Source organism: Protopterus annectens, chromosome 8.part1 (assembly GCF_019279795.1).
Source record: "Protopterus annectens isolate FY-2018-M chromosome 8.part1, PAN1.0, whole genome shotgun sequence".
In the NCBI taxonomy this organism is placed as follows: Eukaryota; Metazoa; Chordata; order Ceratodontiformes; family Protopteridae; genus Protopterus; species Protopterus annectens.
This window is the reverse complement of record NC_056742.1, coordinates 55,658,056-55,685,259: the sequence shown is the minus strand read 5'-3', so window position 1 is coordinate 55,685,259 and position 27,204 is coordinate 55,658,056.

Here is a 27,204-nt window from a genome sequence, read left to right as displayed (position 1 = left end):
ACTAAGCTAGGCATCAACCCCTATAGCACTAGGTGGGTTGCAAAATGGCTCACAGATAGAACCCACACTGTGAAAGTAGCTGACTCCAAGTCAGACTGCTGACTCGTCATGAGTGGAGTCTCACGGGATTCAATCCTGGGTGCTCTCCTGTATGATGTCTACTTCTCTGAAGTCCAGGGCAACACGAAGAGACTCTGGTTGACAAAGTTTGAAGACAAATGCAAGTTAGGAACTATTATTAACTCCACAAGTGATGTTGACATCCTACAGAAAGGCCTCACTGAGTCCGACTGGTGTCAGAACCACAGCCTTAAGCTCACTGACAAGAAAAAGCATCATCATTCCCTTTGGGAGAAACCCAGTTCCCATGACTTACCACATCAATGGTTGTCCCCTGAACACAAAAGGCATTATAAGAGATCTGGGAACACAGGTTGACAGCAACCTCTCCCTTGACCGCCACATTGCCACTGTGGTCAGAAAGTCCTTCTATGTGGCACATCTCATGACTAAGGCTTTTGCATCCAGGAAGAAAGAGGCCATTGTCGCCCTCTACTCTTCCCTCATTAGGCCAGTCATCAAGTACAATGCCCCATTTTGTATGTACCTCACTAGACACCTGCAACAACTGGAGAGGCTTCAAAAGTATCTCACAAACAGGATCCTAGGCCTTAAGCACTTGTCCTATATGGACAGACTCCAAAAACTCCAACTATTCTCTGTCTCATATTGCCTACATAGAGGTGATCTCTGCTTAACTTACAAAGCCATGCCTGACCCAGCTCTGTTAGAAATGCTACAGCTAGAGAAATCCAAATCTTTCCGCACCACACACTCCACAGACCTCAACCTCATTACCACAATCAACACAACATGGTGGAGGGACAGGTTCATAACCCAGAGAGTGCCCATGCTATGGAATACAATTGCCATACATGTCAAGCAAAGCACCTCACAGGCCCTCTTCAAGAGAAATCTTGATGAGTGGATGGGAAATAGAAAATCCACCCAGGGGATCACTCCAGTGACCCTACTCGACAGAGGCACTGTGAGCTAAGGTCGGATGGCACGATGGCAGGGTAATCCTATGGGCTAGGCTTCTAAAGGCTCTAGTCCCATTAGCCTAGTACACATCAATGAACCTCTGAACCTATATATATATATATATATATATATATATATATATATATATATATATAGATAGATAGATAGATATATGGATTCACTTTATAACACTGAAAGCTCAAAACAGTGAAACTTCAAAATCTTGAAAACTCAAAACACTGAAAACACATATCATACATATACTGAGTTTAAACAACATAAATCATAGCACTTTCCACCAAGTGTAAGCAGGGGGGCAAGCCCCCCTGCACCCCCAATGTGGGGAGGCTGCACCACCCACACCCCCTGCTACTTATATATATCAACTCCAAGATTGCACTTCACTACACAATTTAAGTTGTTTAAACTCAGTATATGTATGATATGTGTTTTCAGTGTTTTGAGTTTCAGTGTTTTGAAGTTTCAGTGTTTTGGTGTTATGAAGTGAATCTACATATATATATATATATATATATATATATATACATACATACAAATACATATATAGAGATATAGATATATATACATATATAGATATATACATATATGTGCTCAGAACATGTAGTGGAGTTGTATCTCAGAATCATACCTCTCAACCTCTTAGTGCAACAAATCTGTCCAAAGGCTGTCAGAATGGGGGTACAATGGGCCCAAACTACGGACCTCTTTTAAATATTGCCCTTATAAATGTAGAAAGTTGCCAGATTAACACAGCTGGTTTCAGCATACATATTCTGATGGCTGTGAGGTCTGAAAATGAAATGTATGTCATCATTTACTGACAAAAATCCCCATATCATCACAGTGATTAACCAGAGAAATGAGACTAATCTGTAAAACAGACCAGAAATATGAGCAATAAATCTGGACATCTTGAAACAATCCAGCCAGTTGCGAGGTATGCTCAAAACCCCTTACTACAATGAATCTGGACCAAGGCTGAAAAAGAGGTGGGTGGAAGCCATGAAAATAGGGGCATATCTGAAACAGTCACATAGATAAGCTGCTACAGTTGCTGCAGCAACACCCTCCTGTCTGCTGTAACATATATTCACTGAACTAGCACAAGTAATTGAAACAGCAAATCCGCTATGGAGAATTACACATGTATTTGCAAATATATCAGGCACTACAGGGATGTAACAGCACTGTAAAACAGACACCAGTGTGAAAGTGCATACTCACTACCAATTTCACCACAGTCACAGTCACATACCAGTAAGTCAAGTGAACAGTAGAGTATACGGACTGTGTGAACAAATACATCATTGCTTGCCACTCACACACTACTACATATACTGGCCCAATTCACCGTGTAGTCAGAATCCTGACCATGGTACTGGATATATCTCAGTCTGCCCCTACACATACAGCCATTAGACCAGTAGAAACTGGAGCAGCATGCACAGTCAGATGAAAAAAGGAGCCATAACACTTACATCTACTCCCCTCCATACACAGCCAAAAAATATGTACACATGACATGTCTACACAATCCTGACAGTCTGTCAACAATGGCCAGACATACACAGACCTCTCAAATGTGCAGCTCACCTCAGAATGTATAGGCTCAGAATTCATATCTATGGTTTCTTCCCTGTAACATGTCTGTGGGTTTACAACATCACTGGTATGGTAGCAGGAAAGAAAGCAAAAATAGTGATACTAAATACTTCTGAGCCTCATAGTGCATGACATCTGGACAAATCCTGACATAATTTGGGGACAGAGGCACAACCACAGGTGTAGATTGGACATATTGCTGTCATAAATTGAGACAGTTGCTGATGTAACAGGGTTTGTTGTAACATATCCTTTATGAGGAATATGAAGTCAGTAATAGATTTGGATGTTAGTATTTACTGACTGCATTCCCCAGAGTCCTTGATGGATATTCCAAGGATAACAACTGTCTGGGGAACAGACAAAACATAACAGGCAAACATGTGGCCAGTCTGTGGACAGCATGCCATTGGAGAGGTATGTCAGAGACATATCACTGTCAGATGTGAGGTCACACAGTAAATGCATGTCTGCAAAAACCTAGTCAGTCTGTATACCCACCATGTGCATAACAGCACTTATGACATATAATCTGTTCATAATTCTGGAGATATGCATCCCATGCTGTTGTGCTGTCTCCAAATACCCTGTCCTGTGAAGTATTCCCACCTACTGTCTGTGAATCTGTAGACCACCACCTCTGTAATGTCCCTCACACAGGTCTGTAATGCCCTTTCAAAGGCAACACATGGAAGTCTCCATAGTCCTGATACCCTTTCTGGCTGCATCCTACATGAACACAGACATGGCTTTTCAGACCCATTCAGCAGTGTAGTCTACCATAGCCTGAGCAACGGTGTCTTTCCATCTGCACAGAGGACAGACAGAGAAAGTAGATAGCAAACAGGTTATGCATTAGGATGAATGTTCTGAATGACAGAAGTCTGAAACTGAAATGTATGCCATTACTACATGATAGCAGTCCTCAATGACATGGCCAAAAACACAGTACTCTAATAGTATCTTATTAATATCCAATAAGAGGTACATCAAAACATACAGCTCAAACCCCAAGAACAAGATAGAATAGTACTCAGAGTCTCAGCTTTGCATGCAGGGGTGCATGGTTCAAGTACCAAATTGCACATGAAAAAGCAGTGTTAAAAGTACTAATTCAATAATATAATATGTGCTAAACTTTTTTGTCAGTCAGTGTACTGTTGCTGGTGTAACATGCAAGTGTAAGTGCATATAATATGTGATACTACCCATGTATACACAAGTGTCCCATACAGTATAGTCATACCCCTTGCTACTGTAATGACAACACATAGAAGCATGTTCTGTAAAGGAAATCAAATACACTTACTAAATTATGTCATTACTCTGCTAGTTTATAAGACTGGAATGTGAGCAATGGTTACTAGGGCTGAGCTATCATTAACAGGTTTAATCATTGCTCAAACGTAAATGCAGTTAACTCAGCTAAGTGGATTTGCACACTGGTAAGTGTCATTAAGCAAAGCCTAAACAGGTTAAGTGCCTATTGGTTTAACCATACGTTAGCACCACTTACAGTCGCGCAAACCCACGCAAACCATCTTACAACTGCTTAAAACTGCTTTAATCACTGTTTCCATCAGCCTCTGTTCTGCTCAGCAACAAAACAAACAGCCCTCGCAAGTCTTGAACCCAGGATGCTATACACCATAGTAACAGCAATTTACCACTAAGCCATCTAAGCTTCAGAAATGCCTATTTTATTTTTTCAAACATATCATGCATTACAGCCATTTTACAATAGGGAAGAAACACTGTGCAATCAGAAGTGATTTGTATCTACAAATATATGTATGAAAAGAAACATATAGATATATATAGAGAGATAGACAGATATGTATGGTGATACATATATATGTATAACAATATGTAGATATCAGAGTAGTGGAAGCTAAGTTAAGAAGGGACATGATGATTAGTGATTAGCAGTATGGTTTCATGCCGGGAAAGAGCACTACAGATGCAATGTTTGCTCTGAGAGTGTTGATGGAGAAGTACAGAGAATGTCAGACGGAGTTGCATTGTGTTTTTGTAGACTTAGAGAAATCACATGACAGGGTGCCTAGAGAGGAGTCGTGGTATTGTATGAGGAAGTCAGGAGCATCAAAGAAGTATGCAAGAGTGGTACAGGATATGTATGAGGGTAGTGTGACAGCGGTGAGGTCTGCGATGGGAATGACAGATGCATTTAAGGTGGAGGTGGGGTTACATCAAGGATGAGCTCTGAGCCCTTTCTTATTTGGAATGGTGATGGACATGTTGGCAGACGAGATCAGACAGGAGTTCACGTGGACTATGATGTTTGCAGATGACATTGTGATCTGTAGTGAGAGTAGGAAACAGGTGGAGGAGACCCTGGAGAGATGGAGATATGTAAAAACAGCACTATACTGGGAACCACACAATAACGTCTTTATTAAACAAACAAAAGTACATAAAGGAGAGGTGAGCGCTTTCGCAACATTAGTTGCTTCATCAGACATAGATATAAAACAGTCTGTTGCTTAAATACTTATACACTCAATTAACTCCCAATTAATGACATCATACATTTTAAAAATTTAAAGTTATATTCAACCAAGATGCAAAGTCAAACTGCTATAAAATGAAAACATAAAAACATATAAGTATAGAACATATATGGACATATATTAAAACTCTGTATATATCATTTAAAAGTGACTGTAATAATACTAGAATAAAACATAATATAATAGAAATGTATATATATGTATATGTATGTCTTAAAGAAATATGTGTTAAATATAAGATGTATAAAAAATATAAATGTAATAGAATATAAATGTTAATGTAATATGTATAAATATTATAAAATATTGAAAAATGTTTGAAAAATATTTAAAAATGTTATTTGGGTAAAAGGCGTCTAGCTTTAAGGAAAGGGACTAATGATGTAGATCCATTTAACCCTGGATATTTATCAGCATTGAGCTTGATAATCCACCTTTGTTCACAACTCTCAGTAAAGTTTTCTATGTCCCCTCCTCTCATATTCCTATAAATACATTGTAAAACGAAAAACGTAAAAGAATGTGAGGGGTCTGTGTTCATGACATGATGAGCAAGTGCATTCGTTTTTTTATTGTTTCTAATATCCCGTATGTGTTCTAGAATTCTATCCTTTAGATTTCTTTTGGTCTTCCTAACATAAAAAATGTGACATTTTTGGCAGAAGCAGTAATACACAACATCTGTGGTCTTGCAGTCAGCGTATGTATAGGAGTAAAATTTAAAATTCCTCATAGGATGGACATATGGATTAGTACTATAAATATATGCACAAGCTGTGCATGACCTACAAGGAAAAGTACCTTGACGTGTAGAGACACAGACAGTTTTCTTAGTGTCTCTGTTACATAAATGTTGTTTAAGTGATAAATTATTCCTAAAACTAAATCTAGGTACATTACCAACAGTTGAGTGTAGGCTAGGAATTTCTTGTAAAATGTGCCAGTGCTTTTTAATGATATCTGTATATTGACTCACATTACTTACAAACTGAAACACTGCTCTAAAACCAGAGTTTGGTGTACCATATAATGAGACATGAGATATGCTCTAGAGAGAAGAGAAATTAAGGTCAGCAGGACTAAGACAGAATATATGTGTGTGAATGAGAGGGAGGATAGAGGAATGGTGAGGATGCAAGGAGTAGAGGTGGCGAAGGTGGATGAGTTTAAATACTTGGGATCAATAGTTCAGAGTAATGGTGAATGTGGAAGGGAGGTGAAGAAGAGGGTACAGGCAGGATGGAGTGGGTGGCGAAGAGTGTCAGGAGTGATTTGTGACAGATGAGTACCTGTAATTGTGAAAGGAAAGGTCTACAAGAGGGTAGTGAGACCAGCTATGTTATATGGGTTGGAGACAGTGGCATTGACAAAAAGGCAGGAGTTTGAGCTGGATGTGGCAGAGTTAAAGATGTTAAGATTGCACTGGGTGTGACGAGGGTGGACAGGATTAGGAATAAGTATATTAGGGGGTCAGCCCAGGTTGGAAGGTTTGGAGACAAAGCCAGAGAGGCATGATTATGTTGGTTTGGACATGTGCTGAGGAGGGATGCTGAGTATATTGGGAAAAAGATGCTAAGGATAAAGCTACCAGGTAACAGGAAAAGAGGAAGGCCTAAGATAAGGTTTATGGATGTGGTGAGAGAGGACATGCAGGTGGTTGGTGTGACAGAGCAAGATGCAGAAGACAGGAAGAAATGGAAACTGGTGCTCCGCTGTGGCGACCCCTAACGGGAACAGCTGAAAGAAGATGATGATGAAGATGATTACCCATAAATACTGAGGTGTATATATATATATATATATATATATATATATATATATATATATATAAAAATGTATATATATGTGTGTGTGTGTGTGTGTGTGTGTGTGTGTGTGTAAAAGTATATACACATACACATATATATATATATATATATATATATATATATATATATATATATATATATATATATATATATATATATATATATATATAGATAGATAGATATATGCATACATGTCTCAAAATGCCCTTACAAACATATGCTGCTGATAGACCACCCATAGCTGGGGCAGGATTTTACAGTTGGATAAAAAAAGGACCCATGCTACTGACATCTGCTCCCCAGTTCAAATAATACATAAACAGTACACTGCTCCAAAAACATGATAGGCCATACACAATGGCCAGACATACAACATCTTAGGAAATAAACTAACATGAATTAAGATAGTAAAAAGAAAAACAACCAGCCAGTAATTCACACAAGTTTATTATACTCTGATGTCTTGGCCAAAGCCTTCAAGGAGTAAAACATTACAAGAAATACTTGCCTTACATACAAGAAGCAATTAACACTTATAATTACATATTTAAATACACAGCCTCCAATTACACTCCTCATTCAACCCCCTCAGGGATAAAATATCACATTTATAGGTATAAATTGATTCTTTGCATAACAATTCTTCTTTTATGACTGTTTGATCAAACTGAGAAACAGACATTTTCAGAAACAGTACTTTGTAACCCACTACTTTCCCAGTGGTGAGATTTATAATATGTACAGCTATAGACCTATCTTCTTTCTTATCAGTAATATCTCTCACATGATCTAAAAGCCTAGTTTTAAAACACATCTTACTCTCCCCCACATAAAATATGTTACAAGGGCATCTAAGAGCATTCTCTATACACTGACCTCTTGAATGTACAGAATTCCACATGTTGTCCAGCCTTTCGCCTCAGCAGGAATGACAGTGCTAAATGATGATAGACCATACCTATCTACCTCTTACTGCATGACATCTGGACAAAGCCTGACATAATTTGGGAACATAGGCCCAAAAACATAACTATACTTGGAATATTGCTGTTATACACTGAGAAAGTTGCTGGTGTTACAGGGTTTGTTGTAATATATATTTTCTAAGGAATATGAAGGTAGAAACACAAATGGATGTTATCATTTACTGATTGCAATCACCAGAGTATGCTACTGATCTGCCAAGGACAACACCTGTCTGGGGAACAGACCAAACATAACAAGCAAACCTCTGGCCATTATGTGGATATCCTTACAGTTGAGAGCTATGCAGACACAGAACTTTGTCAGACTGAAACCCATGCAGAAGTAGCATGTTCAGACAAACCCTGTTAAACTAGCAATATTCAAACCATATAACAGCAATACTCACATTCTGCCTGTAAGTCTTGAACTTTCTCCACCATTTAGTTGGCTTGTCTCCACAAGTCTTGTTGTAAGGGGTATTAGCTCACACACCTCGCGTGTGTCTTGCTCACAGTTAAGGGAAAGGGCCAACACCCACATGGAGTACTCAGTTATAGGAGTGTGTTGCCATTACATTGGCTATTGGAATAACTACACAGCTGGTCTGCATGCAATTAGCAAATGGGGAACACCAATTGGTGCACAGGCCATGACATGGTCATGAGCATTACGTACAAAAGTCAAACTGCCGTCTATTCAAACCACATCTGTCATTGACAGTGATACAATTAAAAACAGAAGAACTGAATACAGAAGAAGTATTTGACCAAATCTACTTTAAAAAAGGTATGTGAAACAAGTAAGCATGTAACTGAATGCAGTACGTGGTCTGTAATAATGAAAAGCAGGAGTTTGAAAGAATATGTCTCAACAAGACTTGCTGTACTGATGTACTGCTGAACAGCACTAATGGCCACAACATGTGGCTCTGTCTGCAGTGACATAGATCACAGCTCAGGCCCTTGACTCAACCCAGGAAAGGACAGCTGACATTTGTCAACTACTGCAATATCTGTCAAACACCACTGACTGTGCCACTGCTAGGCCAGTTACTGGGATGTTGTACATATCCATATGTTACCTGTAAATATAAGTATGATACACATTTTGTTTTGTAAATATAAGAGACCTATACAGAGCATGTGCATAGTAAAGTACTGTTGCAGAAGTGTGTGTTGAAATGCATGTGATATAGTGAGTTCATATCATTCAACTATACAGTCTTATAAGCACATATGCCTGATATCTGTAGTCATTTACATACAGAGTTGTGTTATCAGAGGCGCCAAAAGCTGTTGAAGATGGGGAGGGAGGTGGAGGGTGACATGGGCACTTAGAGATCTAAAACAGGACATTTTTTAAAACTATTTTCTACCACAACATAGGTTCACTTGGTGGACATTTTAAGCCTAGCCAGTTTCCATTTTGGTGCTTGATTTAACATTTCCTGATTGGTCTTACCTATCCCATGTCTGATAATTGTATATTAGCCCTAGTGAGAATAAATGTGAGCACACTGTAAATAATTTTAGGGGACCCATGTAAGGGATGCAGCATTTAGTAACTGCCTCTATCCATTAGTGGCATGGGGGACAATCCTGGAGTACATTTTCTATTACCTAACCTTAGATCCAAGTTGCATTTCAATATGGACAGAGATGATCCTTGCTTTATTTGAAAGGATAGTCTTTTCTGGATATATATCCATCTCTCTACAATATTCAGTTTAGATACCTATACTGAGGGTTTCTGATGCCATTTGACTTGCTGATGTTCAGTAGGTCAATCTGTATTAGGTCGGAAGATGCCTTGTATGCCAGCCACGTCACCTCTAAGTACTCTGTAGGATACTAAGTATAGTGATAAAACTTTGAGATGGTCCATGCAAGACCTATTGTTTAGGACTTGTATCCTTTTAGTAAGGTATCTCTGTGGGTATTCCGATTGTTTCATGGGTCTGGACAGATACATGCCAAAGTGGGCATTATACAAAATGATTGACCTAATGAGGGCTTTGTAAAGGGGGACAATAACATCTCTAGATCTAGTCACAATCAATTTGTTTATAAGCTGTGCAATATAGAAAGACTTTCTTATGACTCTGGGCACATGTTGATCAAAAGTTAGGTCACTGTACACACAAGTTCCCAAATGCCAAACAACTGGGTCAGTTCTAAGGGGGCATTGTCAATTTGGCAGTTCACTGGAGTAGGTGACTTCCCAAAGGATATGATAATGTATTTCTTGGAGTTTAGTTTCATTTCATGATTCTGGCACCAGTTATTGTTTGGAACAAGCCTTCCTGCATGATGATGAAGTCATTTGGAGATTTAGTAACTGCTCCTAGCTGCAGTCATCTCTAACTTAGTTGGCCAAAGCCCTTTGGTATTTCTTTTTACTTTTGAGATATATATGCCAAACAGAAAAAGTCTCAGCACTGAACCCTGGGTGACTCCATTGGTGACTGGTCTCTTCCCCTATTTTGGTCTCCTGCATCCTGTGAGCAAGCATACATGTGTACGTTCTTCGATTCACCTTCCTGACTGTATTAACCTGATTGTATTAAATTATATTCCTTGTATAATACAGCACCACTTGTTAGAATGTGTTTTAATTTGTAGTTGGGAACAGTCTTCTAGTAAGCAATGAAACAAAATTTATGAACCAATAATGACAAAACTTCCCATTTCAGAGAATTTAAACCTTAAAAGGCCACTGAAACTTCTTTCATTATAATCCACCAATATCAGTAAATATGCAAAATGTCTGGAGAAGTAAATCATCTAAATAATTCCAAATGAAATGGATATGTAACTAATGAAGAGGTTGCTGCTAGCAAACAACTTTATATTACATTATCATAATCTACAAATAAAGTGCATGTTGCCCTTGAAGAATATATTGCCTATGCTAGATTAAAAAATCATAAGCTAGTAATTTTTCAAAGGGGAATGGATGGCAAACTGATAATGGGTTCATAGTTACTAGGTAACTCCTCCAAAGGAGGAGATTCATAGGACTGCAGCATCCACTGCCATTAAAGTACAACTCAATGCAGTATCAGCAATCCATCTGCATACTGTGGGAGTAGAACCACCAGCCTTCTGCATCAAAAGCAAATATACTGCCTATTGTGCTACTAACAATGCAAAGATTTATCATAAGTAGCACTAAACTTCTATTAGCATAAGTAGCAATAAACTTCTATTCCCCTGAATCCCTCATCTCCTTGTAAAATTCGACGATCAACTAAATCTCTCAACTTTACAGCACAAGAAATCTGGAAAAAGCCAAAATTTATTTGGAGGGGCAAAGGCCTAAAACCAGGGACACATTTTAAATATTGCACAAAAACACCACCACACTTCACTTCAATAGATGTACAACCAGGATCCAAATGAACACAAATCTTCCAGTAAAACTGTTTTAATTCTAGCACCTTGGTGAAAACACCTTCTTAGAATACAAATCCCATTAAACATCAATTTTATATACACATTATACATCAATTAAGTAATTAATTAACTAATTAAACTATTTACCCCTTAAAGCAAACTTCTCCAATTCAGTTTCTCATTAAGACACATACGGACCAATGTATTAAACTTCAAAGTATAAATACTTTCCTTATATAAAAGTTTTTCCTTTAAAACATTTTCATCCATACAAAAACAATTAATCTGTTCTAGAATGCTTCCCTTCAGCAATGAATAATCATTATTATGCAATTTCATAAAGTGAGCAGCAATTGTTTTTTTTCTTGTTTGCGATTTTTAATGTCCCTAATATGTTCCATAAATCTTAGTCGGAACATCCTTTTCATTTCTCCCACATAAAACATATTACAAGGACAACTTAAAATATAAATTACTCCCTTAGACTCACTGGAAAATCTATCTTTAGGAGTAAAAGAAATATTATTAATACATTCAAAACAATTGACAATGTGTGGACAAACTGGACATCTCCCACATTTAATTGTACCTGTTTCCATTAACATTCTAGGTACTGATAAGTCTGGTAAAGCAAATCATCCATGGACTGACATGTCCCTTATGCTTTTACCTCTCATGTACGATCTAGAGAGATGTCTTGGCAAAACATTTGCCAAAAATTTATCATGCATCAAAAATTTCCAATAATGCTCCAACATCTTAATTTCTTTACTTCTAATATTATACATAGAGACAAAATAAACATGTTGTGTTTGATTTACTTTCAATTCCTCCATCTCATGTATTATTTTATTTCTCTTAATTTGATTATTTACATTCCTATAGTGCACCCTATATATTGTCTCCTTTACCATATCTGGACTATACCCTCTCTTTATAAACATATCTGCAGATTTACACATTTCATTCTTTAAAAGATAGTCCTTATTACAAATTCTTGACAACCTTAGGTATTCATTATATGGACAGGCAGGCAGCTATTGTATGGGGTGGATGGCAACTAGATGCATGTAAAAACTGGTTACCATCAGTAAATTTTCTATATACTCCTGTCACGATGGTACCATCTTCCTTGCCCTCTAACTCCAAATCCAGGAAATGCACCTTATTTCCTTGTTGTAAACCATCAAAATGAGGTCAAACAGGTTCTGGTGCATCTCTGATATAAACTTATTAACCTTTTCTGCCCCTCCTTCACACACAAAGATTAAATCGTCTATGTAACGAAAATAATTCTTGACATGTTGTTTCATGAATTCCTGCCTAAACAGAAATGTTATTTCAAAAAAGGACATAAAAAGGTTGGCATACACAGGGGCAAATGGTGACCCCATGGCAGTCCCCTGTTTCTGTCTATAAATTTCATTATTATAAAGAAAGAAATTATTCTGCAAACAGAAGTCTACCATCTCTATTATAAAAGTAGACAGAGAATTGTCCCCTAAAAAATATGCTATGGCAGATAAACCATCACAATGTTTAATAGATGTGTAAAGACTTTTCACATCCAACACAATCCAGTACATCTCCCTCTTCCACTCAATTCCTGCAATTTTTGTTAAAAAATTTAAACTGTCCTGTATAGAAGAAGAAGGAGTTCTCTTTACGTAAGGAAGTAACCTTTCATGTAACAGTAAACCCATATTATGTAAAAAATAGTTACAAGCCGATACAATCGGTCTTCCTGGAGGCTCTCTTAAATTTTTGTGGATTTTTTGCAAACAAAAAAATACTGCTAATTCTTTATTATTAGCTGCCACCTTCATTTCCACATCCTTCTTTGAGAAGTAGCCCAAACACAGACCATTCTGTAACAATTTATCATATTTTCCCATTGCTCTAGTAAGGCATAATTTTTCACGGTTCTCATATACTTCTTGATTATTTAAATGTTCCATACACATCCAATAATACTGTATGCATTCATTACAACAATTCGATTGCCTTTATCTGCTGGTTTAATTACTAACTCCTTGTTATTTTGGAGCTCTATTAATGCCTTCCATTCTTTATAAGTTAAATTGTAATTAATAGATTTTGTTTTATTTTCTAATACTTCCCCTACATATATTCCCTCCTTCAAAATTGATTATGGAGTTTGAAATGCGAGATACTCTGGTTCTGGAAAGGAGGCATACATTTACTAACTACTGGAATACTAGAGGTATTCAGTAAACAATAAGCATTACATTTTAACATTTCGTCATCATCGCATTGCTGCCCACCATCTTCATTGCATGAGAAAAAACTTTCATCGGAAAATTCCTCAGTTAAATTCATTTCATTATCATTCAGACTTACTTTGTTAGAGAAAAAACATTTTAAATGTAATTTACGGACAAACTTAAAAATTTCTTGTTTAAAAACATGCGTCCATGGTATAACCATTGGGATGATCTTCAAACCTAAATTTAAAACTGTATACTGTTCTTGTGTTAAATTACAGTTAGACAAATTCACTACATTTAAAGTGACATCATTCTGGGCATTACGTTTCAATGTTTAAATTTCTTACTATTATACTGTCCATTTCTATAGTTCCTGTTGTAGAATGTAATGGATTATAGGCATGATTCCTGCTCCGTTTCTGGCCCTGCCGTTGTTGTCCTGCATGGTTCCAAAAAAATTTGATGCTCAAATGGTTGCTGTGGATGTGGTAAAGGTGGATAGTCCTCTTCAAAATTTCCTACAGTATCGCTTAGACCTGAACCATCCAAAGAAACAAATTACACTGAAAACTTTTGCTCCTTGTCACCATATTGCTACCATGGTTTGTCTCTGCGCTGATTGATGATGTCATGAAAGCTTGTCCCCCCCCTCATAATCATTGACATCTCTCACCAATTTTTTCTACTTGTAGTTCACCAGTTCAGCTTCCAGTGTGCTTACATTAGTGTTAATTTTGCTTAGAAAATTACTCACGTTCACTGCCCCATTAGAGTTGGCAATAGTATTAGATAAAGTTACAAACTCTTGTTTTAACTTTTTGTGTTTTAATTCATCTCTTTCCAGCAATATTTGTAGCCACTCCATTACACATTTATGTGAAGCTGCCAACCAATGGCCCCTGAACTGCTTGTTCGCAGGACAGCTCTCATCAAATGGAGTGCTCAGATTTTTAACAAAACAGACCCCTTGGAGTAATATCCAGTTCAATATACCTCTTCAAGCCCAAAATATTATAGTGTACACGGGTCTCTCTCTCTCTCTAGCAATGTTTCAAATTTATCGCACAGTTCTCTTTTCTCTGCCAGAATGGTTGTTAGAGTTAGTCCCACTGCCATAAACTTATTAACAATGCGTTTAGCTCTCTCACTGACAAATGCATCAAATAAAGATCCAACATTTTTACTCACTGTTCCATTATCCTGGTTTGGATCTATAGCTGCTTGAGAATTCATATAATGCTCCATTGTTCTTTGGGACCCCATCAAGGATCCCAAACTACCAACTGCTCCCAATGAAGAAACAGATTAATCCCTTAACACTTGGGGTATATCCACATTTGGATCCAAAGATATGATCAAATATAACACAACACCACCACACTTCACTTCAATAGATGAACAACCAGGATCCAAATGAAACACAAATCTTCCAGTAAAACTGTTTTAATTCTAGCGCCTTGGTGAAAACACCTTCTTGGAATACAAATCCCATCAAACATGAAACTTATATGCACATTATACATCAATTAAGTAATTAATTAACTAATTAAACTATTTACCCCTTAAAGCAAACTTCTCCAATTCAGTTTCCCATTAAGTTCCATAGGGACCAATGTATTAAACTTCAAAATATAAATACTTTCTTTATATAAAAGTTTTTCCTTTAAAACATTTTCATCCATACAAAAACAATTAATCTGTTCTAGAATGCTTCCCTTCCGCAATGAATAATCATTATTATGCAATTTCATAAAGTGAGCAGCAATTGTTTTTTCTTGTTTGCAATTTTTAATGTCCCTAAAAATGATAAGCTAGTAATTTTTCAATGGGTAATGGATGGCAAACTGATAATGGGTTCATAGTTACTAGATAACTCCTCCAAAAGAGGAGATTCATAGGACTGCAGCATCCACTGCCATTAAAATACAACACAATACAGTATCAGCGATCCATCTGCATATTGTGGGAGTAGAACCCACAGCCTTCTGCATCAAAAGCAAGTATACTGCCTATTGTGCTACTAACAATGCAAAGATTTAGCATAAGTAGCACTGAACTTCTATTCCCCTGAATCTCTCAGCTACTTGTAAAATCTGACGATCAACTAAATCTCTCAACTTTGCAGCACAAATAATCTGGAAAAAGCCAAAATTTATTTGGGAGGGGGGCAAAGGCCCAAAACCAGGGACACATTTTAAATATTGCTTGTATAACCTTATAAAGTTACTAAAATAATGTGTTTTGTGTTACCATGTATTTTTGAAAGATAGGAAGACTGAAACTTAAAGTGCTATCATTATTTAGTGAATTCAGTTTTCACTGATTTGCCAGAAAAACACAAATTTTAAGAGGAACAGACCAAAAGTATGAGCCAAATACTCTGTGAAAATTTGACAGTGGAGAACCATGGACTCAATTGCCTGAATCACACATGGTGGTATGGGTGGAAAATTCAGGCTCTTGTTTGAGCCTGAGTAACACTAACCACCAGGTATAACTAACTGGGGCATTTTACACACACACACACACACACACACACACACACACACACACACACACACACACACACACACACACACACACACACACACAAAACTCTCCTTACCGGCATGACTCTGGCTCTGGCAGCACCAGTGGAACAGCAGCAGCATAACACCTGTAACACAGAGCAATAAGAGAACCAAAACAGCTAGTTTAGTTAGTTTAACTTCCACGCGCAAATTCACATTAGGGTGAAAACTCCACTTCATTAAGTTTTCCTGACAGGTCTTGCAGCTGTAAAAGTTGGGGGGGGGGCTCCACCTCCACCTGGCTCTATGGTTCCAGCACCCATGTGTAATATGTTATGCAAACCATTGTCAAGTCTGTTGACAATGATACCATAACATAGCCTAGATATGAATGTGGGACATCCTCCAGGTTAGCACTGTGATAGCAAAGCCTGCTCTGCAATCAATTTACTTATTTATGTATGTAAATAAGTTGTGCATGTTCTACTTGTATGTCATATCAGTTTCAGTGCATACAACAGACATAAATGTTTACAGGCACTGTTTGTTGCATTGTCATGACAATGATATGGGTAGAAGAGTAGGCATGATTATCAGGTTGTAATCGGAGAAGTGTGTAGCTGTGTTATTACCCTCTGTCCATGCCCTCAAAACATTTCTCACCTTGAATGTGACCCGTAACCCGTACAATTATATTGACAAACAAATAAATCTGTTAGGGTAGAGAATATAAAACATAAAAAACGTACTATAAACTGGTTGCATACATGTGCACACACATAAACTACTACTTGGTTGATACACCTCTTACAGTAGTCACAGCATTCTCTTTTTGGGTACACACATGCCATCAATTAAGGAGAGTCTGATTAACCCCAAATAATGTTCAACTGTCCTAGTAGGATTTATTTGACATTTACCCAGCTACCTGCTACAGCAAAAGACATGTTTGGCAGGAGCTTACAAAGCATTGAAGGGATCTCATTGTGGAAAGGTATCAGTCAGGGGAAGAGTAGAAAAAGTGTCCACAACATTGGATATACCACAGTAGAGAAGATATGGGACAACAGTTACACTGCAAACACCTGGACATCCATCTAAAATGGATGACATTATAAGATGACAACTGTTCATGGAGGCTGCCAGGGGACCTACAGCAACACTGAATGAGCTGCAGGAATGCCTGCCAAGTATTGGGTGTGCACCACATGGGGCAACAATCTTCTGCATTCCCCATATGTCTGCCCTATGGGGTTGGATTGCTAGATGGAAGCCTTTTCCTAAACAGAAAAATGTCCAGGGCTGGACAAACATTGCCAAACAGTACATCAGGTCTACAAAAAGCATGTTGGACAATGTGCCATGGTCTGATGACACCAAGGTTAAACCTTTGGCCCGCAATTCCAAGATGTATGTTTGGCCCAAAACAATTTGCATCACCAAAAGAACACCATCCCACTAGTGAAGCAAGGTGATGGCAGTATCATACTGTAGGATTGCTTTTCAAAAGCTGTAACTGGGTCTCTACTCAAGATGGAGGGAATTAAGAACAGTTCCAAATACCAACCCTTTATGTCCCCAAACCTTCAGTCATCTGCTAGAAAGCTGAAGATGAAGAGAGATTGTCTCTGTCAACATGACAATAACTCCAAACATACATTCAAATCAACAAAGGAATGGCTTCAACAGATGAAAATTACAGTTTGGGAATGTGCCAGCAAGTGGCCAGACCTACATCCAATAGAAAATCTGTGGGCTGCCCTGAATAGGGCTGTGCATAAGAGATGCACTCACAAATTGACATATTTTTTAGCATTCTTGCAAGAAAGACTGGGCAACTATTACCAATTAAAGATGTGCCATGAGGATAGACTCTGACCTGAGATGACTGAATGCCATTATTATCTCAACAGATTTGCTGTATCCAGGACTGTTTGTAAGCCTTCTCTAAAACTGAAGCATGGATGCAATACAATCACCTATCCCTAAATGCCAACAAAACAAAACTAATGATTTTCACTCCTACCAAAACCTCCCAATTCAACAGAGACCTATTTTCCATCAAAAGCCACAATCACACCCCTCTAGAAATCATTCCCAATACCAAGCTACTTGGCATTACCATTGATGAAAGCCTAAAATTCGACTCCTACATCCTCTCCACAATCAAAAACCTCTCCAGAAAATTGGTCTCCTCTACAGACACAACTACTACTTCACCCCCTCCTCCCAACAAACCCTAGCATCTACCTTTCTTCTCCCCTCTCTCTTGTATGGTGCTCCCCTATTCTCCACCCTACAACTTGGCCTCCATTCCAAACTCGAAGCTTGTTACAACAAAATCTGCAAATTTGCAACCAATTCTTAGAACTCCTCCCATCACTACCACTCTCTACACACCCTCAACTGGCTGGAACTCCCCAACCACCTAATATACCTGCAACTTACAACAGCCCACATACTCATCTTCAAACCTACAGAATGTCCTTCTCTTGCCAAATCTCTGATACCTTACACACCCAGCTGCTCCCTGAGATCCAAAGGCCAAAACCTCCTGCAGGTGCACAAACCCTCACACCCACCTGGCCAACTGCTACTATCCCACACCATAGCCAAACTGTGGAACTCACTACCCCCCCACTACGTAACTTACCAAATCATAACAACTTCAAATCCATGCTCCTCTCCCATCTATCCTCCAAATGGGTATGTCCTTCACATGCTCACATGTAAATCACCCCCACCACTAAATCCTCACCTATATCATCTTTCTTTACCATATCTAACAAAATTGTCATACTTTCTCTCTGTACATCCTATTTAACAATCTTATGCATACAAGCCTCTTTTGTATCCTACACATATTCTCAAATTGACAGCCTCCTAAATACTATGCAACATATATTTTACTGTAAAGCTGTGATTTCTGTACTGTTTGTACTATGTAATTTATTATGTCTATTGTAATGTGTCACTTTCTGTATATTGTAATGTTGTGTATTTTCTGAACTTTTTTATACTATGTACTGGAGCTTTTCTCCTCGGGTCTCCACTGAAAAAGGGCCACAAGACCAGCTGGATTAAACCGGTCAACAAACAAACAAACAAACAAACAAACAAACAATAAATAAATAAATAAATAAAGGTACCAACTCCTTTGCTCAACGCTTTCTGGAATTCATAAATTTCAATGCCCTGGATCAACTTATCCACACCCCCACCAGGGGCAACAATATCCTAGACTTTGTCATTACCAACATGAGTGACCGGTGTTCAGCACTTGAATTCAACTCCTCGTTGGTCAGATCCGACCATAAGCTAATCACTCTAGATATCCACATCCCGCCCCCACCCCCCATTAAGGAAATCATGGTAAAAAATTTCTCCAAAGCCAACTTCATGCTTCTTAAGACAGAAGTGGCGAACTTCATGACACTCATGCAGATGGACAATACAGTTATGACTGTTAAATCCTACACAAATGCACTCTATAAGCACCTACATGAGTGCATGGATCATGCTATCCCAAACAGAACTAAGACACTATCCTCCAAAAAAAGGAAGCCAATCTGGTGGTCCCCTGCCATAAACAAACTCCACAACAGAAGGAAGAAACTGTTGCAAAAGACAGTAAAATCCCATGAGTGGAGGAGTTCCCTGGTCAGCCTCAGTAAGAAGCTGAGATCCCTTATAAGATCCTCCAAAGCTAGCTAGAAAAACAAAATTGCCACTAATTCTAGGGACAACCACAAAGCATTCTATAGCTATGTCAAGAATCTCAATGGCAGCACCCAGATCTGCTCTGAGTTACAGCATAATGGTATGAAAATTACAGAACCAGATGATATTGCCAACGTCCTGGCAGATAGGTTCAGTGCTAACTTTACCCCCCCTCTCACCCCCTAAAGGGCCCATATCTATACAGGAAGAATGCAGAGTCCCTTTAATCACAACTATGCAGGTAAAAGCTGCACTCTCTAAAGCCAAAAACACAGCATCCATGGGACTGGACAACATCCCAGGCTGTGTTTTACACAAACTTCAGAATGAACTGGCTCCCCACCTAAGCACCATGTTCAATTATAGTCTCACATCAGGCTTTGTGCCCACTGAATGGCGTACAGCAACAGTCATCCCACTCTACATAGGTGGAGCCACCACTGATCCCAGGAACTATCGCCATATTAGCCTGACAAGCCTAGTCTGTAAGGCCATGGCATATATCTTCATGAAACCCATAAACAAAGACATTGGTAACCTCCAAACTCTGGACCCCACCCAGTTCTGGTTTGTGAAAGGCAGATAATGCTTCCTGAACCTGATCGACTTCTTTGAGGCAATCAACAAAGCTGTAGACGAGAGTAAGGTGGTTCACACAGCCTATCTTGACTTCCCCAAAGCTTTCAACACCATCCCCCATTCTGGAATCATAGCTAAACTCAATAAACTAGGTATAAATCCCTACATCACAAGATGGGTTGCTAATTGGCTCACTGACAGAACCCACACTGTAAAAGTTGCAGACTCCAAATCTGACTTCAAACCAGTGACAAGTGGAGTACCACAGGGTTCAGTTCTGGGACCTCTCCTGTTTGGTATCTACTTCTCTGAAGTACAGGCTAGCACAGAAGGCCTTTGGCTAACGAAGTTCACAGATGACTGCAAACTAGGAGCCATAGCTGAGTCCCCAAATGATGTGGACATCCTACAGAAGGGCCTCACTGAGACAGATGCCTGATGTCAGAGCCATGGCCTCAAACTCAATGCCAAAAAGTGCATTGTCATCCCCTTTGGTAAAAACTCTGTACCCATGAACTACCACATAGGTGGCAGTCTACTTAATGCCGAATGTGTGATAAGAGACCTGGGGACCCAGGTGGACAGTAGTCTGTCCTTTGATAACCACATCGCCACAGTAATCAGGAAATCCTTCTACGTGGCACACCTCATCATAAAAAAGGTTCTCATCTAAAAAAAAGAGGTCATTGTTTCCCTCTACTCAACAGTCATTAGGCCTATTATAGAGTACAACACCCCTTTTGGAATGTACCTCACAAGACATCTGCAGCAGCTGGAAAGGCCACAGAAGTACCTCACAAAGAGGATTACTGGTGTCAAACAGATGCCCTACACTGACCATCTCAAAAAACTCCAGCTTTACTCCATAGCATATTGCCTACTCCGAGATGATCTCTGCCTAACATATAAAGCTATGTCAAACCCAGAGCTGATGGACATGATACACCTAAAGAAATTCCAATCCCTCCGAGCTACATGCCCTAGGGACCTAAACCTTGTCACCACAATAAACAGGACATGCTGGAGGGATAGATTCCTGTCCCAGAGACTTCCATACTCTGGAACAAGCTACCCATCTATGTCAAGCAAAGTTCCTCATTTGCACTCTTCAAGAAAAATCTTGATAAGTGGATGGGAAATAGGAAATACACCCCAGGGATCACTTCAGTGGCTCTGCTCAACAGGGGCACAGGAAAATAACTTTCTTGGGTGGCATAAGCCAGGGAACCTTGTTGGCTAGGCTTACTTAGACCCTTGAGCCGATAGCCTAGTACCTACCTATGAACCTATGAACAGGTGCTTCCACAAAGTGTCTGTTTAAGGGTGTGCACATTCATGCAACCAGCTTATTGTACTGATTTCAATTTGCATATGCTTTCCCACAACAGATTGCTATGTTTTCAATGGAATTGTACAGGTCATAGGTCACATTAAAGGTGAGAATTGTTTTGAAATTAGTTATTGTGGTGTCAAGTTACAATAGCACAAAGACCAGGGATTGTAACAGGGGTGTATACACTGATATAGCCACTGTAACTGTATGGACTCAGCAATATCTAACGTGTAAAACCCGCCTCCACCAAGGTAGAGTAATCCCCTTTGGTGGACAGCAACAATACACAAACCACATAATAGGTTGCTATAATGCTGTACAGAGTCACATAGGTGGAGAAAACAACTTCGAAGCATGTCCACCTGTATCTGAACAAGCATGTAAGGTCACAGGTGACTCCCTGTAAGGCTAACTATGAGTACAAATCACACATATCCAGACTGCCAAGGCCAGTCATAAGGGTGTCTTCACATATGTTGTCAGTCTCAGAGGCAACAACACAATTCACCCTGTACTGATGTTAAATCACACCTCATACACACATGCCATGGCTATAAGCAACCTCCATCAGACAGGTTAGGTGTGAACATCACCCCCCCCCCGTCCCCCATCCCTATAGGGAGATATGCACATCAACCACACCCCTCCCCTCATCAGTGGTGAGCAGGTACATATTGCCTACTGAAAGGCAACAACAACAAGTCTCGATGGGGCCTGATAACATCCCTGTCTGCATCCTACATGTACTCAGGCATTCCATCACACAGACTGTAGGAAAACACAGCCTCGGCAACATCCATTCCCCATCCACATGGAAGATGGCCTCTGTCATCCCTCTGCACAGAAATGAATGGGAAATAGAGGTCTATGCAATTAACTGTTCATCATTGGGGGGGGGCATGAGGCATCAGTGCCAGGAGTGCAATGCAAGCTAATATTGTGCTGATAGATTACAGGGGTATGGTGTAGTTGTGAATGCTGTCAACAAATATCCACTGTTGATGTGCAATTTCTGTCCATACTGTTAACAACCGTATGAGGTGCTATGATGTGTTTCACTGTGTATGTCTTCCAGGCAGGATGCAGAACCCCTGAAATCCACCCTACAGCACAGCAGAAACATCTGAAATAATTGACACCATTGTCAACTATTATGAAGTCATGTTTGGCCGTACTCAGGAACATCTGTGGGAGTGGACTGTCCTGTGGAATGACCTAGTCCACGGGGTAAATAATGTTGGCCTGTACACAAGAATGTATGAGCAGGTCTGCATCATGCTACTGACTTCATATGTAATGCCTAGTGAAGGGCTGCTGCCATAGCCAGGGAAGTGACAGCCACAGGTGAGGGCCCAGTCATACATGCCCCACTGACACCCAGGAAACAGCTCCTCACCAACCTTGGTGCACCCACCCCAAGCACACAATGTCTTGCTGAATCTAGCATTGTGGATGTGGGTGCCCACCACACAATGGACGAGGAGCATGCTGGTAAGGCCCTAGTGCACATTAGTAGTATCTGTAGAGTATCTACATGTATATGTCAGATAAGATAGTAGTTGTGGATGGGGTTTGGTAATGCACATAATTGCACATCTATGGTAATGGGCAGCATATTTCGTAGTATTGGGGTTTGTATCTGTAGCTTATCTGCATGCATATTTCAGATAAAATAGTAGTTCTGGATAGGGTTTGGTAATGCACATAAGTGCACATCTATGGTGCTGGGCAGCATATTTTGTAGTATTGGGGGTTGTACTGTTAATGTGCAGAAATGCTGCTTCCCCCCTGTACCAAGGCCACATGTGAGTCTACTGAAAGTACCTCTCTCCCACACCTATTTAGCTCCCTCTGGTCTACAAGTGGGACAGCAGCCTGTAGCTGTTGAGTATGTAATTGTTTTGTTGTGCTTTGCCAATGCACACCTAGCCATATTGCTTGATGTCCATGTTCACTTGTGGTGGTGTTAACTGTAGTGCATCACAGTGGTCACCACGGGGGCCTATCTGAAGGGTAATGTAACATTCCTGCAGCATACCTAACAACCTTTTAGTGCAGGATGTCTGGACAGGGACCAATAAACTGGGGGGACAAAGGGGCTTTGGTAGGAACATGTATGACACATTAATTCTATACAGTGGATACCACAGTATACACAACCCTGTAAAGATGCAAAGTGTTTCTGATATATACAATGAGAGACCACAATATTACATTCCACACCGTTTCCAACCTGTAATGTGACCATAACATGAAAAATTAACTTATAAAACCCAACAATATGTTAGGCCACCAAATATGGGGTATACAAACCTTACAATACGCTGGATTCATATGTGTGCACACTCTCCAAATAACACATTGTCAGAGCAGCTTGTGATGTACTGACAGTATTCACTCGGCATGGGTACACACTTGCCATCAAGTACAGGGACTCAATGTAACAACAAATAACAGTCCACTGTCGGAGCAGTGTATTCATGACATTTGTTCAGTTGCCTGAACCAGAAGCATCCATGGCTTGCACACATCTTACAAAGCATCATAGGGATCTCACATTTGAAAGGTATCAGTCAGGAGTAGGGTACAACAACATTAACACAGCATTGCATATACCATGGAACACAGTGGAAACAGTCATCAAAAGGTAGATTAAATATGGGACAACAGTGCTGTTGAAATGAACCAGATGTCCTTCCAAAACAGATGAAAGGACATGTTGAGAACTGGTCAGGGAGGCTGCCAGAAGACATGCAGCAACACTGAGGGACTTGCAGGACTCTCTGGCAAGTACTGGTTGTGTAGTGCATGTGTCATCACTCACCTGGATTCTGCATAAGTCTGGCCTATGAGGTAGGGTCAGTAGATAGAAGCATTTCCCCCACCAAACACCATGCAGGGCTGTGTACAAGTAGCAAAACATAACACCAGGTCTCCCAAAGGCATGTGCTGAAATGTGTAATGGTGTAATGAGACCAAGGTTCAAACTTACAGTCACTATCCCTAAAGCTACATGTGGTGCACCAGCAACGCCTAATTTCACCTGAAGGCCACCATCCACATGTTGAAGCTCACTGGTGGCAGTGCCCTGCTTTGGGGTTGCTGTTCATTAGCTGGAATCAGGCCTGCAGCCATGGTGGAGGGAATTATGAACAGATCAAATAACACTCACATGTGAGCCAAAGCCGTCAATTGTCTGCAAGACAGCTGAGGATGGAGAGGGGTTTCAGCTTCCAACACGACAATGACCTGAAGCATACATCCAAAGCTACCTAAGAATGGCTCCACATGAATACAATCAAGGGTATGCATTGGGCCAGACAAATACCAGACTTAACACCAATAGTAAACCCCCAGTGTGACCTCCAATGTCTGTGCACATGAGCTTCCCTTGCCAGCTGACAGAGTTGGGGGACCTTTGCAGGGAAGTCTGTGGAAATAATGACAAGTCAAGATGTGCCATGCTAATCTCCTCTTCAATCTCAAGACTCCTCTTTCCAGGAAGAGTGACTGTTGTAGTTCAATTAACAGGTGTTTCAAAAAAGCATTGATTTAAGGGTGTCAGCATCTATGCAACCACTGTATCATATACATCTCTCTCAATATATTCCACAACTAACACATTTTTTTGTTTCTCGATGGGATTGCACAGGTCATATGTCACATTTAAGGTGGGTAATGTTTTTGAATGCAGTATTGTTGTATTATTTTATATACTAGAAGAGCCTGCCATATTAACAGGGGTTAGTACACTTTTCATATCCACGTTAAGCTTAGAAGGTTGTTGGTGTAACAGGATTTGTTTGAATATACATTCACTGCAGGTGATAAGGTCTGGAAATCAAATGTATGTTATTAATTAGTGACATCAATCCTCATATGATCCCAGTTATGTGTCAGATAAACAGATAGGGGTTGTGAGGAACAGAGCAAACATATGTGCCAGACATCTACACATTCTTCAATGATTTGTACAGTTGTGAGGTATGGTCTACAGCAGTTGCCACTGTGTTATACAGGTGAACAGCAATAATGTGTACATGGGTACAGTGTGTGCTAGGGGAATAGACATCACCTACTAACAGTACTCATGCATCCCAGAGATGTATATCGTTAATAACAAGCATTCAGAATGGCTGCAATGCATGAAGATGAGGGCTGTCATGCATGTCACCTTTTGGTTAATGTGAGGTCTGTGCAATAGCTTTGTGCCACCTCACCTGTATGTGTCTGTGTGCTTGGCAGCCAATCATAATGTACAGGTATTAATTTACATTTATTGTCTTCCCCTCACAGGTGGCAATGGGGGATGTGGTCCCTCCCACTTGGGAACTGATGTCAGTGTCTCCACAGACTCTGACAATGATGATAGCTATAGTGAGGCACAGGCAGGGCTGTCAGGGGTTGAATCTGTGCCATTGGTTGGCATCCCACTGTTATCCACTCCATCCCTGCACACAGTCACAATGCTCACACTTACCCATCACCAGTGGCCATAGATGAGGGACAGTTGGCAGGTAGTGACATAGGACGGGCAAGTGTGGTGACTATGGCAAGTGTGTCTGTAGGCACCAGCCATAGCCATATAACAGGCAAGGTCCCATACAGGCGGATGGGCAGGGGTACTTGAAGGGGGACTGATGCCTGTCATGCCCCTGTCACAAGTGCCACAGCAAGTCTCACCAGTCACATGTTTCAGACCATCATGGAGGCACAGGCACGTAGGGAATGTAACACAAGACAGCTTCTCAGGGTCATGAATGCTACTCTTCTTGCTATGTTTGACAACCTCCATGATCATGCTGATGCCCACCATTATTATGCTGAGTTCATTGATAGATGGCTGGGTGAGATGATGGGAATCCTCAACCATGGAATGTCAATCTTTGAATATGGAATGTCTGTGATAGAGCCTGAGTTGTCCATCAACCACGTGGATGTAGGACAGCAGCACAAACAGCTGAGGTTCCACATGGCCATGCAGCTTTTCCCTCCTGTTGTGGCAGTACCAGCAGCATGACTGCAGAGGGGTCACTGTCCATGCCACAATGCATCGGGCCATGGGCATATGGTCCTGGCCAGTCCCAACAGGAAGGTGGATCCAGCAGACAGCAGTCATCATTGGGGAGTAGTACTGCATTTGTCCTTGTGCCTGGTCATGCCAGTGGGTCCCCTGGCAGGCCCAGTTCCCATGTCCATGGCCAGAGACAGTGGACTTCACATCTTGCCATGTACAGTCCATAGCTGCCCAACATACCCCTGTGTAGGGCAGCCACATGGTGTGACTGTGTGCATCCATACACACACACACATCACAATCACAGCCAGGTTACCTCCAGACTTACACACACCACCTCTGCACGGCCCATTTAATGAACAGCTTCCAAACACACACACATGATGTCAGCCAAATGGTCCCACCTAGACCTCTGGCAAACTCACACCACACCCTGTGCATATGATGATA